The sequence below is a fragment of the Xyrauchen texanus genome, chromosome 31 (assembly GCF_025860055.1).
Source record: "Xyrauchen texanus isolate HMW12.3.18 chromosome 31, RBS_HiC_50CHRs, whole genome shotgun sequence".
Lineage (NCBI taxonomy): Eukaryota > Metazoa > Chordata > Actinopteri > Cypriniformes > Catostomidae > Xyrauchen > Xyrauchen texanus.
In genome coordinates this window covers 20,683,658-20,699,406 of record NC_068306.1, presented here as the reverse complement: position 1 = coordinate 20,699,406, position 15,749 = coordinate 20,683,658, and positions in this window count along the sequence as shown.

The window sequence follows — 15,749 nt, the reverse complement described above, 5'->3', positions numbered from 1 at the left end:
CGTGGCGGTCTCCGGTGCTGAGAGGGGCGCGCATGAGGCGCAAGTGGAGCAAGGCATCTTTAAAAAGACGCCAGTACTTTTTGTGAAGTTCATAAGAACTAGCTTGCTTTAAAAGGATACGTCGCCGGATGGCGAGCTCGCAGGACGGCTGAAGGTGGCGAAGACGGCCGGCTTCTTCGAGCGCTGTCCACGCTTGCTTGATGCCCCTCGAACGGCGACGCGGCTTCCAGTTCAGAGATGCGAAGAGCTTCGCTGAAGAGATGAAAATCAGGGTTCCAGCCTACGAACTACGCTTATATGCACTCTAGTCACGCCCATTTTGGCGGGCTTTGTTGCAGTGAGCGCACGGACGCCTCTCATTGGATGCGAGTTCGCCCAAGCTCATCTATAGGCTGCAGCAGTTGCCGCAGAGCAACCTATGAGCTCGCTAGCTAGCCCGCTCAAGGTCTGCAGCTGCCAAAAATTAAGGATAATTTTTTGGCTTCAATATCTCAGAAAAGATGAATCTTTCCCGTAGCGTAAGCTAGCTTACGCAATACGAGAGAACCTCTCGTAAGAGAACTAATAATCAATGTATGTTGTTATTAAAACTTTAGTACTGTACTACAGTCGCATGAGGGCGCTGTGCCTTCTTGGCGCTTGGAGTGTCAAGATGGCAAAATAATATAAATAAATACAATAATTTACACTTGTACAAATGTTTTTATTGTTTTTGGCAGTTTTTAGCAGTATTAATATTTTAATCGTTATGGAACGTGTTAAACATGACAAACATAATTAATATTATTTGTATATATTTTACAAGAATAAAATGTATTATTATTGTTATTATTATTATTATCCTACATGTAAGATAAAAGTTCATATGTGACGAAGTTGTTTCTGCGTCATCTCCAGTGCTCTCTCCGACGTATACGTCAGCGTCCGAATTCACACATATTTTTTTTTTTTTTTTTGCATATTGAACAACACTATCATAATAGACTAAACAAAACAATAGTTATAACCATACATACACAGAGGATATAATAAAATACTTTACATACAACTATACATATTCTTACAAAAAATTATTAATTATATTTTTCATTAGAAGAGATGTTTTTATATCCTTCTTGTTTGTTAAAGTGGTCACAGACTCATATAAAACTTTAAGGTCTATACAGAATAATTTGAAGTATGGTTTTATCTCTGTTACTTTTGCTTTATGTCAATTAAATTTCACAAGCATGCAGATTTAATAGTTTTATGGTATGTTCAACTATGGGAGAGCCAGTGTTACAGTCCAAGAACAAAATCATGTATTCTTCCATCACAATTATTTACAGTACATCAAATAGTAAAGAACAACTAAAGATATTTTTGGCTTTCTGCAATTTCCTAGTGAAATTAGATTCAATTCTGTCATTTGGAGATTTACTAATTCAAATGCCAAGATATCTAACTGTTTGTTTCACCTTAATTGCACATATATTATCAACATCCAAAACATCCAAATCTGTTTTAATCTCACTTTTGCATCAGAGAACAATTTTAAACTATCTAATATAATTGGGACCTGCCGTTTTTCTTTTAAAAACAAGCAGGTATCATCTACTGAATTCACTCATTCATTTCGTTCACTCACAGACATCCATTCTATAGGAAATAGTGAATGAGTGAACAAGTGAGCCATTTCGGACACAGCTTTAGTTTATAGACCTTTCGTCTGAAGTTTGTCTCGCAAAATCATTGTGGATTTGGTGTGAACAGGACTTTAGTGCGGGCCAAACATTTATCTCCTGTGCCACCTATTGAAGAATCCTGACATAGTGCCTCCCATGTATCTATTACATCTGCAAAACAATAACAGAAGCATATTTTCGCCCTCAAATTAGGTAGGGGCCATAATAAAATATGGAAAGCTAACATTTAGCATTTGCTATTTTTGATTACTATAGTAATAATATCTAAAAAATTATAAGCAGCACAGTATTACTGCACAAGTGTAGTTCATTACCAATTTCTTTGTTATAACGCAGTAATTACTTAGTAATTAGTATTACTAAGTGCTTCCCTAAATAAAGCATTGTAAAATGTGACCTCTGACTATATCAGACTTAGGAATTAGTTTTTTAGGCTTTTGAGATTTGGGTGTTTGAATTTTTTTACATTTCAGTTGGGTTGTACTCGTAGCACTGTTATCACACACTACCAAATATGCTTTTCAAATATGTGGATAGACTGATGATTTAAACAGTGTTTTTGGCTTACCTTTAACGGCAAACTGTTATTAAAGGAGAAAATGGTGGCACAGTCTTGCAACATGCTCTCACTTCTGTGAAATAAGAGACAAGCCAGTGCAAATAAATATAATGGATGATGTTTAAAAACGAAATAAGATATACATTTGCAGATACTAATCTAAGAGTTCATTAGATTTTCAACAACTAGAGACTCATGGCTTGTTTAACAATTGTCTCGTGCCTTTTTTCTTTATATAGCTCACTGCTAAATTATTGACAATAATTATTATCTGTATGAGATTTTTATGCTTATGGCCCTAACATAATTTCCAAAATAGAGCAACTATTTGTCTCACAACTGTTTGTTTAATTTCCTCCTCATGCAGTAGATGATGGTATGTCTCAAAGTTTTAGGCAAGAAGGATGGGAGACAGATGTTTTGATTAATGTAGTGCAGCACTGGGTTTACAGCGGCCCCCTGATTCTCCACACCCACACAGAACAGCTTCACAGAAGGGGCCAGGAACAGCTGGAGACACAGAACAGCTAAGGGAAAGTTACAGTAAATCTCCCAGGTGTTTCATGTTTTCAATATGGATTCACACAGTCTATATCATGTGTGTGAGAAAAGGTACAGACATTCCATCATATAGTGCACATATTTCTAACATGGCACATTCTTGCAATAAGAAAAATAAGATTAGACTCATTCCATACATACAGTGATAAAGTCTTTTTTTGGCGGACATAAATCACATAACATACTGACAAAAATGTTCTTCTAAATATATTTTAAGACTGCATTCCCAGTATTGCAAACCTCCCATTCAGGAGGCAGATATTGTACCACAGGAAAAGAGGGGGATTCTGTGTATTAACTTACAGAACAACTGTGCATCAATGGATGTAAAGAAATTACAGGCGATGGACATATATGAGTAATATACATATGACACTTCTCGTTATGATAAAGTTTTATCATTCAGAGCATACATTTATTAGCTTTTGCATTATCGATCTATAATTACGGTACAACTGGGCTAAAGGACCCCGGAGGTAAAAATCACTTTTGATTAGATTTTTCTCCCAAAACAATAAATTGCAACAAAAACTTCCACAGCACTTTCCTAAACATCTGTTCGTCACTATGCATTGCAACATTTTCCTGTTCACTCAGATCATCATGTGCAGTCTAAAGCTTGTTTCTGAGGAAATTGTATTTAACATTGAATCACTTTTCAAATGTAGCGAAGTTATATTAATGAGAATCCCTGAATTTATCACATTTATTTTGAGACAATGTACTAATTTGTAATTATCAGCTTTATTCATGGAGATTATCCAAATAATTTCATATAAGTAAAACGATAGTATTTTGGATAAAAAGCCCCTGCATTGTTTTTTACAATTTGTTATGAATAATGTTCAAAGTGGGCTCACATTGTCTTATTCAGTCACAACGGTAGTTCTTTTGTTTACACGTATAATACTTGAGATGTTATAAAATGGCAAATTTGATTGAAATTAGCAAGAAACTGCGCACCATTTTTTTAAATGATTACATTTTGAATAATCAATAACTTAATTTGTTACTCTAAAATGCATTTGCTGTGTCAAAAGTATTTGCATATGTTGATAAATTTGCCTTATAATTCTTCATCAATATTAACCCTCCTAATCGGCGCTCCCTCATTTCAAGAATGGTTCACCGAATTGGGCAGGGTGGCAGTGTTCTGACAAAATAACAAAATCGGTCACATAAGAAAGTAGTTCCATGCACAAATGCGTTTTTATGACCGTACTCAGTTTTTCCTCATTTTTAAAAATTTACTTGTTCATTGAACTGTTGTATATAAGCAATATCACACTCGCAGTCATTCTATATGGCCCTAAATCAGCACTGCTGTGGCCATATCACACTCTTGCTCGTGTGATATTGCTTAAAAATAAATAATTATATATATATATATATATATATATATATATATATATATATATATATATATATATATATATATATATAAGAATCAATAAAAAGTGTTAACAATATTCACACTAGGCTGTTCAATAAAGGTTGACACCTTGGCGGTAATTTGCTGAAACAGAACAGGTGTAACTTTCTTTTTTAAAGAAATTATAACATTTCTTCTTCCCTGAAGTAATAACAATAAAATGATACACTTATTTTGTAATTATATGCCAATTAGATCTTATTTACCTATAAATTTTTAAATTACACCATTAATTTGCATGTGCAAATAACACATTCTTATACTTCAGTAAAAACCTACACTTCTATAAGTTCAAACACGAAGAAGATATCAGAATGTGTCAAACATTGAGGGCAGATTGCTTTGGGGAAAAAAGAACAATTACATGACTTGAACATAACATCATAACAAAAATAACCAGTAGATAGCTACAGAGACTGTGTGGCTGAGGTTTTCCTTTCTGTGCTGTCTAAGATCATTGTGCAGACTTGTACCATATGTAACAATTTATTTACATTTATGCATTTGGCAGACACTTTTATCCAAAGCAACTTACAGTGCAATTATTACAGGGACAATCCCCCCAGAACAACCTGGAATTAAGTGCCTTGCTCAAGGGTACAATGGTGGTGGCCGTGGGGTTCAAACCAACAACCTTCTGATTAACAGCCCTGTGCTCAACCAATAAAGGTTGACACCTTGGCTGTTTGCGGTCATTTCTGAAAACGGAAGAGGTGTAACTTAATATTTTATATATATATATATATATATATATATATATATTTACATACACTACCGGTCAAAAGTTTTGAAACACTTGACTGAAATGTTTCTCGTGAACTTAAATAACTTTTGATCTGAAGGCATATGCTTAAATGTTTTAAATTAATTTTGTAGACAAAAATAGAATTGTGCCACCATATGCATTTATTTAATTAAATAACTACAATTTAATAAAAAAATGTGTTTTAAATTGATGACTTGAACCAAATAATGAAGAAAATCAGCCAATAAGTGCCCAACATAGATGGGTTTAATAAGCATCCCAGGGTGATACCTCAAGAAGTTGGTTGAGAAAATGTCAAGAGTACATGTCTGCAAATTCTAGGCAAAGGGCAACTATTTTGAAGATGCTAAAATATAAGACAGTTTTGATTTATTTTGGAATTTGTTTAGTCACAACATAATTCACATAGTTCAATTTACGTTATTCCATAGTTTTGATGACTTAACCATTATTCTAAAATGTGAAGAAAATTATAATAAAGATAACTATAATTAGAATAATAAAAATGTTGGCCATTCTCTGTTGACCTCTGTCATCAACAAGGCATTTCCATCCGCAGAACTGCCCGCTCACTGGATGCTTTTTATTTTTGGCAGTATTCTGAATAAATTCTAGAAACTGTTGTGCATGAAGATCCCAGGAGATCAGCAGTTACAGAAATACTCAAACCATCCCATCTGGCACCAATCTAATCAGCCAGTTGGGTGGCAGCAGTGCAGTGCATAAAATCCTGCAGATATGTGTCAGGAGCTTCTGTTAATGTTCACATCAACCATCAGAATGTGGGAAAAATGGGATCTCAGTGATTTGGACTGTGGTATGATTGTTGGTGCCAGACAGGCTGGTTTGAGTATTTCTGTAACTGTTGATCTCCTGGAATCTTCACACACACAACAATCTCTAGAATTTATTTCATTTATGGTTAGAACTGACAAAGTCTGCAGTAACTCAGATAAACGCTCTTGTGGTGAGAAGAAAAGCATCTCAGAATGCTATTCTGAGATGTGGGTCTGCACTGTTTTGACAGCATGAGGGGGGACCTACACAGGCAGGTTGCTTTAATGTTGTGGCTTATCGGTGTATGTTATATATATATAACAATTGCTTGCCTGTTACTGTCACCAAGGATGATGTTAACTGCAAGACATTAATTTTTATAGTTGAGTTTGGCACTGCTCCTCTTGGAATGGATTTGATTAATGGACCGCATCTCCGCTTTGAAAGTTCTTCTATTCTGTCGGATTCTGCTCAATCGTCAGTACCTGTAATGTGCCTCTCTGCTTCAATGCCTGTTACTAAGATGGTATGTGCAAAAGGTTTCCTGCATAAGGTAAAAATCTCTTCTAAAGTTACACCTGTATGCCAGAAACACAGACGCTTACCTTTGTCTGGTCGAAATGCTGTCAGTGAAGAACTTCAATGTCTTCTTGACTTGGGTGTCATTGAGAAAGTGGACGCATCACCTTGGGTTTCACCAATTGTAGTGGTGCAGAAAAAAATCAGGTGACATTTGTAAGTGTGTAGATCTACGAGAATCCAACAAAGCTGTTATTATGGACAGTTATTCTCTGTCACACACTGATGAATTGTTGTCTAAGCTATGTGGAGCAACTGTCTTTTCTACAATTGACTTGGAGTGTGCTTACTTTCAGCTTCCATTACACAAAGAAAGCATATAAATGCATTCAAATAAATGATTTGAATGCATTTATCACTCATGAAGACCTATTTAGGTTTTGTCGAGTATACCTTTTGGCCTAGCTACAGCACCTTCTGCATTCCAATAAATACCAGGATAATATTATTGTCTGGGGTCGTACACAGAGTGAACATGAGTGAAAGTCTTCAACTGAATACCTTGAAATGCCAATTCAATAAGACAAGTCTATGCTTCCTGGGTCATACAGTGTCTGCGCAAGGGTGTTTATCCAAACGAGGATCATCTTAATGCAATGCTTCATGTGCCGATTCCTACAGATGCACATCAGCTTCGTTCCCTTCTTGGACTGTAATCATGGTACAGCATGTTTATTCCAAATTTTGTGATAGAGCCATTGCATGCTTGTATTAGGAAAGGAGTTGAATTCAGCTGTTTAGAAAAGGCTCACAAAAGTTTCAACACTGAAAGAGTTTCTGCTTAAAAGTTCTGCCTTGGCATTATTTGACTCTAATTTGCCTATTGTGGTTTCAACTGGTGCATCAGACTATGGGCTAGGTGCTGTACTGGCTTATAACAATGTCAATTGCTGAACGCAAGTATTCAGTGACTGAAAAGGAAGCCTTATCATGTGTCTGGGCTGTTGAAATAGGATAATCAAGGATCTTACGTACTGATCATCAAGCTTTAACGGTGCTTCTTTCTTCCAAAGGCACAGATTGTGCTGGAATGAGCACGCTGGGCAGCATGACTCTATGAAGTGACTTACAGTCCTGGGGCCTCATGTATAAAACTCTGTTTAGATTTCTTCCTAAAAGTGTACGTAAGCACACTGTGCATATTGTGCGTACATGCACGTGATTCATTCCCCACCCCATCTCCTCCCCAAAATAACCATATATGGAGTGTACAATGTCCTGTTTTTACTATGCGTATCATTTTCTGCATACAATTACCATATGCATTTCATCATTCAGTCACGTGATTACTGCGTTTAACGGTACGAGAAACTATATTATAAGAGACAAGACTTTGTCACATGTGCCAAAATGTTAGATGCTGCACCATGGAGAAACATTATTTATTAAGATATTAACTTGTTTTTAAGGGATATATATTGAATATTCCTTGTCAAAATGTTTTTATCTTTGCAGACATAAATCTAACCTAATAATTTTGCTTCTCAGAATTTTTTAAAAAACGTTTTACGGGTGTTTTTATTGAGAATGTAAATATTTAGTACTGGAAACAAAACTATTTTTTTTGTGCAGCATTGTCTGATTTAATCGGATTACTAAGATTTTATATTTGACTGGCATTTTATATAAAATAAAATAAAACAAATAACTGAGAAAAATATGAGAGAGTCCTCAGATGACATGTCCGTAATTTATAGCAAAACATCTAGCATTAATTCGATCATTAATTCGAACAGATTCATTAAAAGTAGTTTTTAATCCACCACATGTGTGACATCATTAACCAACGTGGTTGAACAACCAATTTGTGACAATACGGTTTTGGGAAACAGTCGTGACTAGCAAGTTGATTTCTTCAACAGTGCATCGTACTACGGTAGTGGAGCAGCAAGTTACGTTGTTGTACTGGAAACGCACCCCAGAGCCATTAAATATGAGAGTTGCATAGACGGTTGCGACAGTGATCTCGCCGCCGCGCGGTCACGTGATTCGTGTAGCTCTCAATAGTTCCAAACAAATTGCGTTGCCAATGATTTTAAGCGGGGCAGAGAGCAGCAGCTATTATTGCAGCAATTACCGGTAAATATTGACGCATAATGTACATTGCTTATTATGTTGACACTAAAATGACTTGCATATAATAGCATTGTTTTTCTGGAGAGTAGCAGAAACACTGCATTTATACGTTTTTGTGTTTAATTTTGAAGGAAATTGGCTGCTCCCATAACATAGAATATATATATATATATATATATATATATATATATATATATATATATATATATATATATATATATATATATATATATATATATATTCTATGTATGTGTGTGTGTGTGTGTGTGTGTATATATATATATATATTTATATTTAATGGCATTGTGCAGGTTTATGTGAATGTATCATAACATTAGGATGTTAATAATTATGACCATAGACGCTCGAGAAAAATATATACAGTAAATACTGTAAATGTATTATACCTTATGGGAACAGTCCCCTTCCCTCCAAAATTAAACACACAAAAAATGTATTAAATTCAAATATATATATATATATATATATATTAGTAGCATATATATATATATATACACACATCTGACTAATTAATGTCATATTATTAATAGATTGGTGTGCCAAGAGTGACATTAGTCTTCATGTAGACTGAGTTAAGCAAGAGTCTTGTGACAAATTATAATAGGACATTATGTCCATAAAACATCATAGTACTTGGATACTTAAGTACATTTGAAGGCAAATACTTTTGTACTTTTACTCAAGTGAATGTTTAAAGGCAGCACTTCTACTTTTACTTAAAGGTGGGGTATGTGATTTGCAAAACGGCCGGCAGATTTTGAAAATACACAACTCTAAGGTCCTACCTTCTCTCCTCCAACGCTGGCCCTGACTCCACCCATTCGAAAAACATGGACGCCGCAATCATGCACGAGCTGAAAACTCAGATGCGCAGTGTTCTAGCAGTGTTCTAGACTCACTAGTCAAACAGTGCATTCACCTGTCAGACAATTTTTCAGAGCAAATTGTTGACACAGCAGGAGGAGGGGTTCGCATACCACTCTTGAAAGGTGTAGAGCTGATTTTCTCAGAACTGTAAAAAAAAAAGAACATAGCCAGCCCTGGCGTCTGTACAGCGGTCTTCTATTCAAAACAGGATTCATAGAAATGTGGAACAACCCCACTTGCACTATAAAAGCTCTATTCTCCATACATAAATACAATCGCTTCCTGTTACTGGGTCACGAGCTTTGAGTATGCGCACGAACGGTACACGCGCGCCAGGGTGGTGGGGGGAGGGGGGCATTTTACGACCGTTTGATTGACACATTTTCTGTCCAATGATTCTAGATGGTCTTGAAAATGATTGGCTGGAGTTTTTCGAGTCCTGCCCATTCCACAGATGATTAAATTGCTTAATTTTCATTTCAGTGCTTCTAATTTACAGCCAGTAAGTGGGTTAGGAATAGGATTTCAAGTTATTTTGAAAAAATGGTCAAAAAAGAAAATCACATACCCCACCTTTAAGTAATATTTTACCTTGAGTATCTTTACTTTAACTCAAGTACATGGTATGTGTACTTCGTCCACCACTGTCTTTGTTATACTGATTTACTAGATCTCAATATTTCCAAGCAATGCATGGCTTACACTATATTTCTACAAAATGCAATACAATGTAATAAAGAAAACACCAGATTTTACTTTCACAACGTTTGTACATATTTATTTTGTAGTCTGTATGCTACTAAACATTTTCACATAGCCTACAATGTGTTGTGTTTAGGCTAAATGCATGTAGGCTAAATTGTATACAATAACTTGGCATTATCATGGATGAAGCTTATCATATTACACCTTGATTAAGAATGCAAACCTTTGTTGAATTTTATGAGAAATCTACAGACGCAAACAGACGAAGTGTAGTAAAATAAAGACCTAAATGTGTATTTCGGACTTTTTTTCACCACAAGTCTGAAAGAAGACATGTTATTGAAGACAAATATCCAAAAATCTCAAAATTGACCAGTAAAAAAAAATGTTTTTGCCTGCCGTGTTCTCGCCTTAATATAAACACACACTGTTATCAGTATTATTTTGGACAAAGTTTTGCACATTTCACTTCAATGTACACTGAAGCATGCGTCGTGAATTAGCAATGTGGAAACGGTGGTTTGTTACTGCAGTAATATCACGTTCAGTGCTATAAATCTCTCCGTTCCAGAATATTTGGTTCATAACATCAATCTTTGATTCAGGTGTTTGTGCAACCGTGCCCTGAAGATTTAACAAAAGTCTGGGTAGGCCTAAGTTAAGAAAAAAGTAAGTAGGAATTAGGAAAGTATGTGAGAAGTGAGATCAAAATTACCTTGCTTACTTCTTTCCGCCATTTCACCTCAGTGCGAGAAAAACATCCATCGCTTCTTCTGTACGGAAAACGAGCAATTTTAATTGGTCGTCAATTCACTGTGAGTCTGTGTATCGTAGCAACGGGCACAAGACTGCGCTGTTATGAATCCAGTGGGAAAATAGATCTCGTGTATTGTTTATATAGTTCGTGTGTGTATGTCTCTATGTGATAGAATTATTATTTGATGCAAATAATTCTAGCCGGCTCAGCCAAACTTTATCAGATGGCGGCTCAATTTGGCTTACGAAATTATTGGCTGGCGGCGGCTGAAATTCTAAATGGCGCAAATGGCGGCGCCTGGCGGCGGCTTCGGGGTCTAGTACAGTTCATTATTCGTCCATGTGGATTCACACACACACACAAACACACACGAAAAATAGTGCGTACGAACAGTCAAGAGTGTCCGGACATATTTACGGCAAGTTTATTTTTTACAAATCACGATATGTTTGTGGGAAATTTCTTACGCACATTTCAATGCCCATTTTGTGGCTACGCAATATACATCAGGCCCCAGGTTCTCAAAACCATAGTGCTGATTGTTTGTCTCGATAACCTTTGCCAGCTTCTGAAGAGGACCTTTCTGATGCGGGACCTGAATTTGTTGCATTCTTGTCTTCTGAGTTGTCTGCTTTATCTCCAATTGAGTTTGCTTCTGCCTCTGCATCGTGTTCAGAATTGACTTCATTATGTGCACAGATTAATCGTGGAAGGCCTTCCTCATCAACTGCTGTGGATAAAGATTTATATCTGTATTTTCAAGTAAGGAATGAACTTTGTACAAAAGGACTATGTATTCAGAACATCACGTCTTGTTGTTCTTGTCTCACTGCTGCACATATTGGTGAATCTGGCCAATAAATGTCATCAAGGAATTGTGCGTACAAAGCAGCGCCTTAGTTAACTCTACTGGTGGCCAGGTATTGATTATTTGCTGAAGGAACAAATTAAAAACTGTCAGATTTGTGTGTCCTCTGATAAGACAGCTATTGTTTCTGCCGCACCTCTGCAACCTGTAACTTTTCCTTCTGGGCCATGGGAAAAACTAGTTGTTGACATAGTAGGCCCATTTAAAACTGCTACCTGGGACTGTCGTTATATAATGACATTGATTGACTACCATAGTAAATGGCCTGAAGTGACATTTACTTCTTCGATCACAACTCAAAATGTAATTAAGTTCTTGACATCTGTTTTTAGTCGTTTTGGAAATCCTCAGTACCTTGTGTCTGACAATGATCAAAACAGAGACATTCAACACATGTACATCAGTGTATCATTCAGCTGCAAATGGAGCCATTGAGAGATTTAATTGTATACTCAAGAGCTGTATTCAATCTGCCATTTTATCTGGGAAGCCATGGAACCCAATAGTAACACAGTTTCTTCAAGCTTACCATGCTACTCCTCATTCTGCTACTGGACTGTCTCATTTGAGTTACTTTGTGGTAGGAAAATGCCCATTCGTCTGAATGTCCTTCCTCCTCCTGTAACCTGCAAGAATGCTGCTGTGAGTCAGAAAGTATCATTGTCACAAAAGAACATGAAAATGTATACATACTCTAGACGAAGAGCTCGTACTCCTAACTTCAAACAGGGAGATTGGGTGCGTTTAGTCTAACTCATGTTCCGAAAGGATATTCCAGATTCTCAAAACCTTTGCAAATTGCTCGTCAGATTGGTTCATGTTCTTATCAATTGTCGGATGGAAAAAAGTGGCATGCTTCTCATCTTTCTCCAACCCTGGCACCCATGGAGCATCCTACTAAGAATTAACTTGTGGCCTTGCCCCTTCAGGTTGTTCCTCCATCTACTTAGGGAGTGTTGCCTTAAAATGAACTTGTGAACTTAACAATTCAAACTACTACTCCTCCAGATCTTCCATCGTCTCCTGAAAGAGCTTCAGCACGTGTGAGATGGCCTCCGCGTTGGCTGCAGGACTATGTTACCTAGTATTAAAATAATGCATTGTTCCATTATGTATATTAAGAATCAGTTGTGCTGTATTGCTAAAGCTGTTCAAGGATATGTATACTGTAATATTGGACTATTGCATGAACTTTAATTTAGGATTTAGTGAGGAATGTATAATTTTAAGTAATGGGGAAATATGTTGTGTCTTTGTATTATTGATTATTGTCCAGAAGAGGGCACTATGGGTTAATATGATGGAACCTGTAAAAAGTGTAGAATACGAGTGGAACAGATAGAAGCAACCATGTGGCATACTGGCATTGTTTGCTGTCTCTTCTTGATTTAATAAATCTCTGAAATGTAACTTCTGGATACTCTGAATCTTCATGCTTACCAGGATTGAAAAACACTACATGCATGTCTGACGTGCTGTTTGTTCAGAGGTGTGCAGTCTCGTGGAACACGCGTATGCTAAAGCTTCTCACTTTTTCTTTGTTTCTGTCTAATGATTTTTTTATTTATTTTTTTTTTGCAAGAGTAGTATGGTCTGTAAGAATGCTGAAAATGACCTCAGACATCTCAGCTAAGAAGGTGCTTCGAGTTCAGAGTTCAAATAAATGAATTTTGCATTGGAAATTAAATCACTAAAGCAAGAATATTCACGTATGTAATAACGATTTAATTGGATATTGTGATATATATTTATATATAATTTTTTATAATTTATTTTTATTGTAAATAAAAATATCGTGAACATATTTCTAGTATATCGCCCAGCCCTTGGAGGAAACAAAACTAAATTGTTCACACATTAAAAGTAATTACCCTTCTGAAGTAGCTAACTGGGTCCTGGGATGAATCGTTATAAAACACCAACATTAAACCCGCAACAAAACACAATTAGTGATAAAGTGGGTTCGTTGCCAATGAGATGTTGCCCTTCACAACTGTTCAAAAGCCATCTTTAAAAAAGTTGTGTGAACGGCTTGAAATGCAACTTTAAAAATGAGCCCTTCCCAGACTACTGAGGTTGCATATTAAAGCCTGTAGACTGATTTTCATGCGAAGGGAGCGGGTCAGTTTTGCTGGGAAATCCTAAGGATGTGACGTTTGTGCTCCTTGCCTCAGTAATATATTTTCTTCCGCTATTCAACAGTGACTACAGACGGTGTGCAGCACTAGGTAACGTTAACTTAGAGGTGGAATCCATTAAACATCTGGCTCCCAGCACAACACCTGCTCCTACACAAACTCAAAGTAAGCCAAAAAGAAAACATTTATCTAATGAATTTTGGGGATCAAAACTGACCCTAAATTGGCATTTTCTTATTGAACAGGTAAGCCTACATAACAGCAAAGCATGTGAAATGTAGTGCCATAAGGATTGATCTGTGTAATTTTAGCTAACTTCATCTTGCCTGCTAACGCTGACAAATTGCAAGCTACCTTGCTTCTTAACTTTAAAATAATTTCAACTATCTTCTCTTTATACTTAAAGTCAGGTATACAGGGTCAATTTAAGCAAATACACTGATTTCTTGATAGTAGTACAACATATAATATACAAGACATACAATAATGCAACATAACAGTGCAGCGCAACAGTAAACTGTCTGGTATAGTTCGGTAGTATGTAGCTGTATGTGTGTATCATTATGCTATGTTAGCTGATAAGTAGCTTTAGTTTAATTTCAAAGTTTATAGTAAAACAATCCTAACTGTAACTGTTTTTATTATGCTACCTCATCTGTCAGCATGATCCCAGACAGGGCCTGCCCAAGCCTTTATGCGAAGGGAGAACTTGATTTGGGGGCCCCTCGGTGCTGCCAATATGATTGAATATTGTCAATGCTTGATTATTCACACACTATAAATCTAACACACCCCTTATCAATTTTATTAGTTGTAGATGTTATTGCTTACAACATACCAATGTCTGCCTGGCATGATTTTACCCTGCGGTTTTAAATGTAACAGTAGCACACCTATATTTACCCAATCCTGTTGTCCCTCTGTTACCAGTTTTGTGGACTTCCTAGAGAACAATTTGCAGCAGAATCTGTAGACAGTATCATTTCTTTTTGAATAAGTGAGCAGCTCCACTTACATTTTTTCCCCATGAATTAATTTTCTGTAGGTGTAGTGGAAGCTTCGGCCATCAGGTTTTTCAGGGAATGTGAAGTTTTCCTTTATAGGCAGTGGCCCTCTGCTTACCAGATCAGTCCTTTCAGAGTCAGATGACCACATCAGTGGATGCACGTGCTGGGAAGTGCTCCTCGCATGCAGAGGATGGACCTGATGAAAGATGAAAATAATAATAAAAGCTAGCCATGTTAGATGTCATATTAGAAGGTAATGCAACTGTCTGTCAAAAACAAAGGCATGGTTTATGCATATAAATATAATGATCTGGGATTGTTGAAAAATCATCATCAGCTGTAGCACTGGCACTTGGGGCAGGTGGCGTTGGTTGTGCCCCACGTCCAAAATATTTCAACAGTGCTCCTAGGGAACTTTCATAAGAGTACATAGTTGACAGAATATTTGACAAAATATGTTATTTTCTCAACACAAATTATTATACACAGCAGCAAGCCATCTGTACACCTAAACAACAACTCTTAATCTATAACTAGCTAACTGAGGCATAATGATATTGGAATATAATAGCAAAGACCCCAAAATGGTAGACTAATGTAAATAATGTTAAGCTGTTTCAGTACAAAGTTTATGGAACAGAAGCTTATTTTTATTACAAAAAATATATACACAGGAAAGTTATTTTTACACAGAAGACAAAAACTTTAATCTAAACTTGCTAAGTAATATGTTGTACTATAATATATTAAGATGTCAAGCCTATTTACGGATGATTAATCAAACTTTCCTAAAAAGGAAGATATGCTACAAAGGCTATGTTAACTAACTAGCCAGCTAATGTTAGCTCGTAACATAGCCTAGCTACTTAACATACCTTTATCGTGCTGTTTTTCTCTTCCTCTGTTTTCTTCTTTTTCCTTTTCTTTGCACCAGAGGATATGTACTTTTTT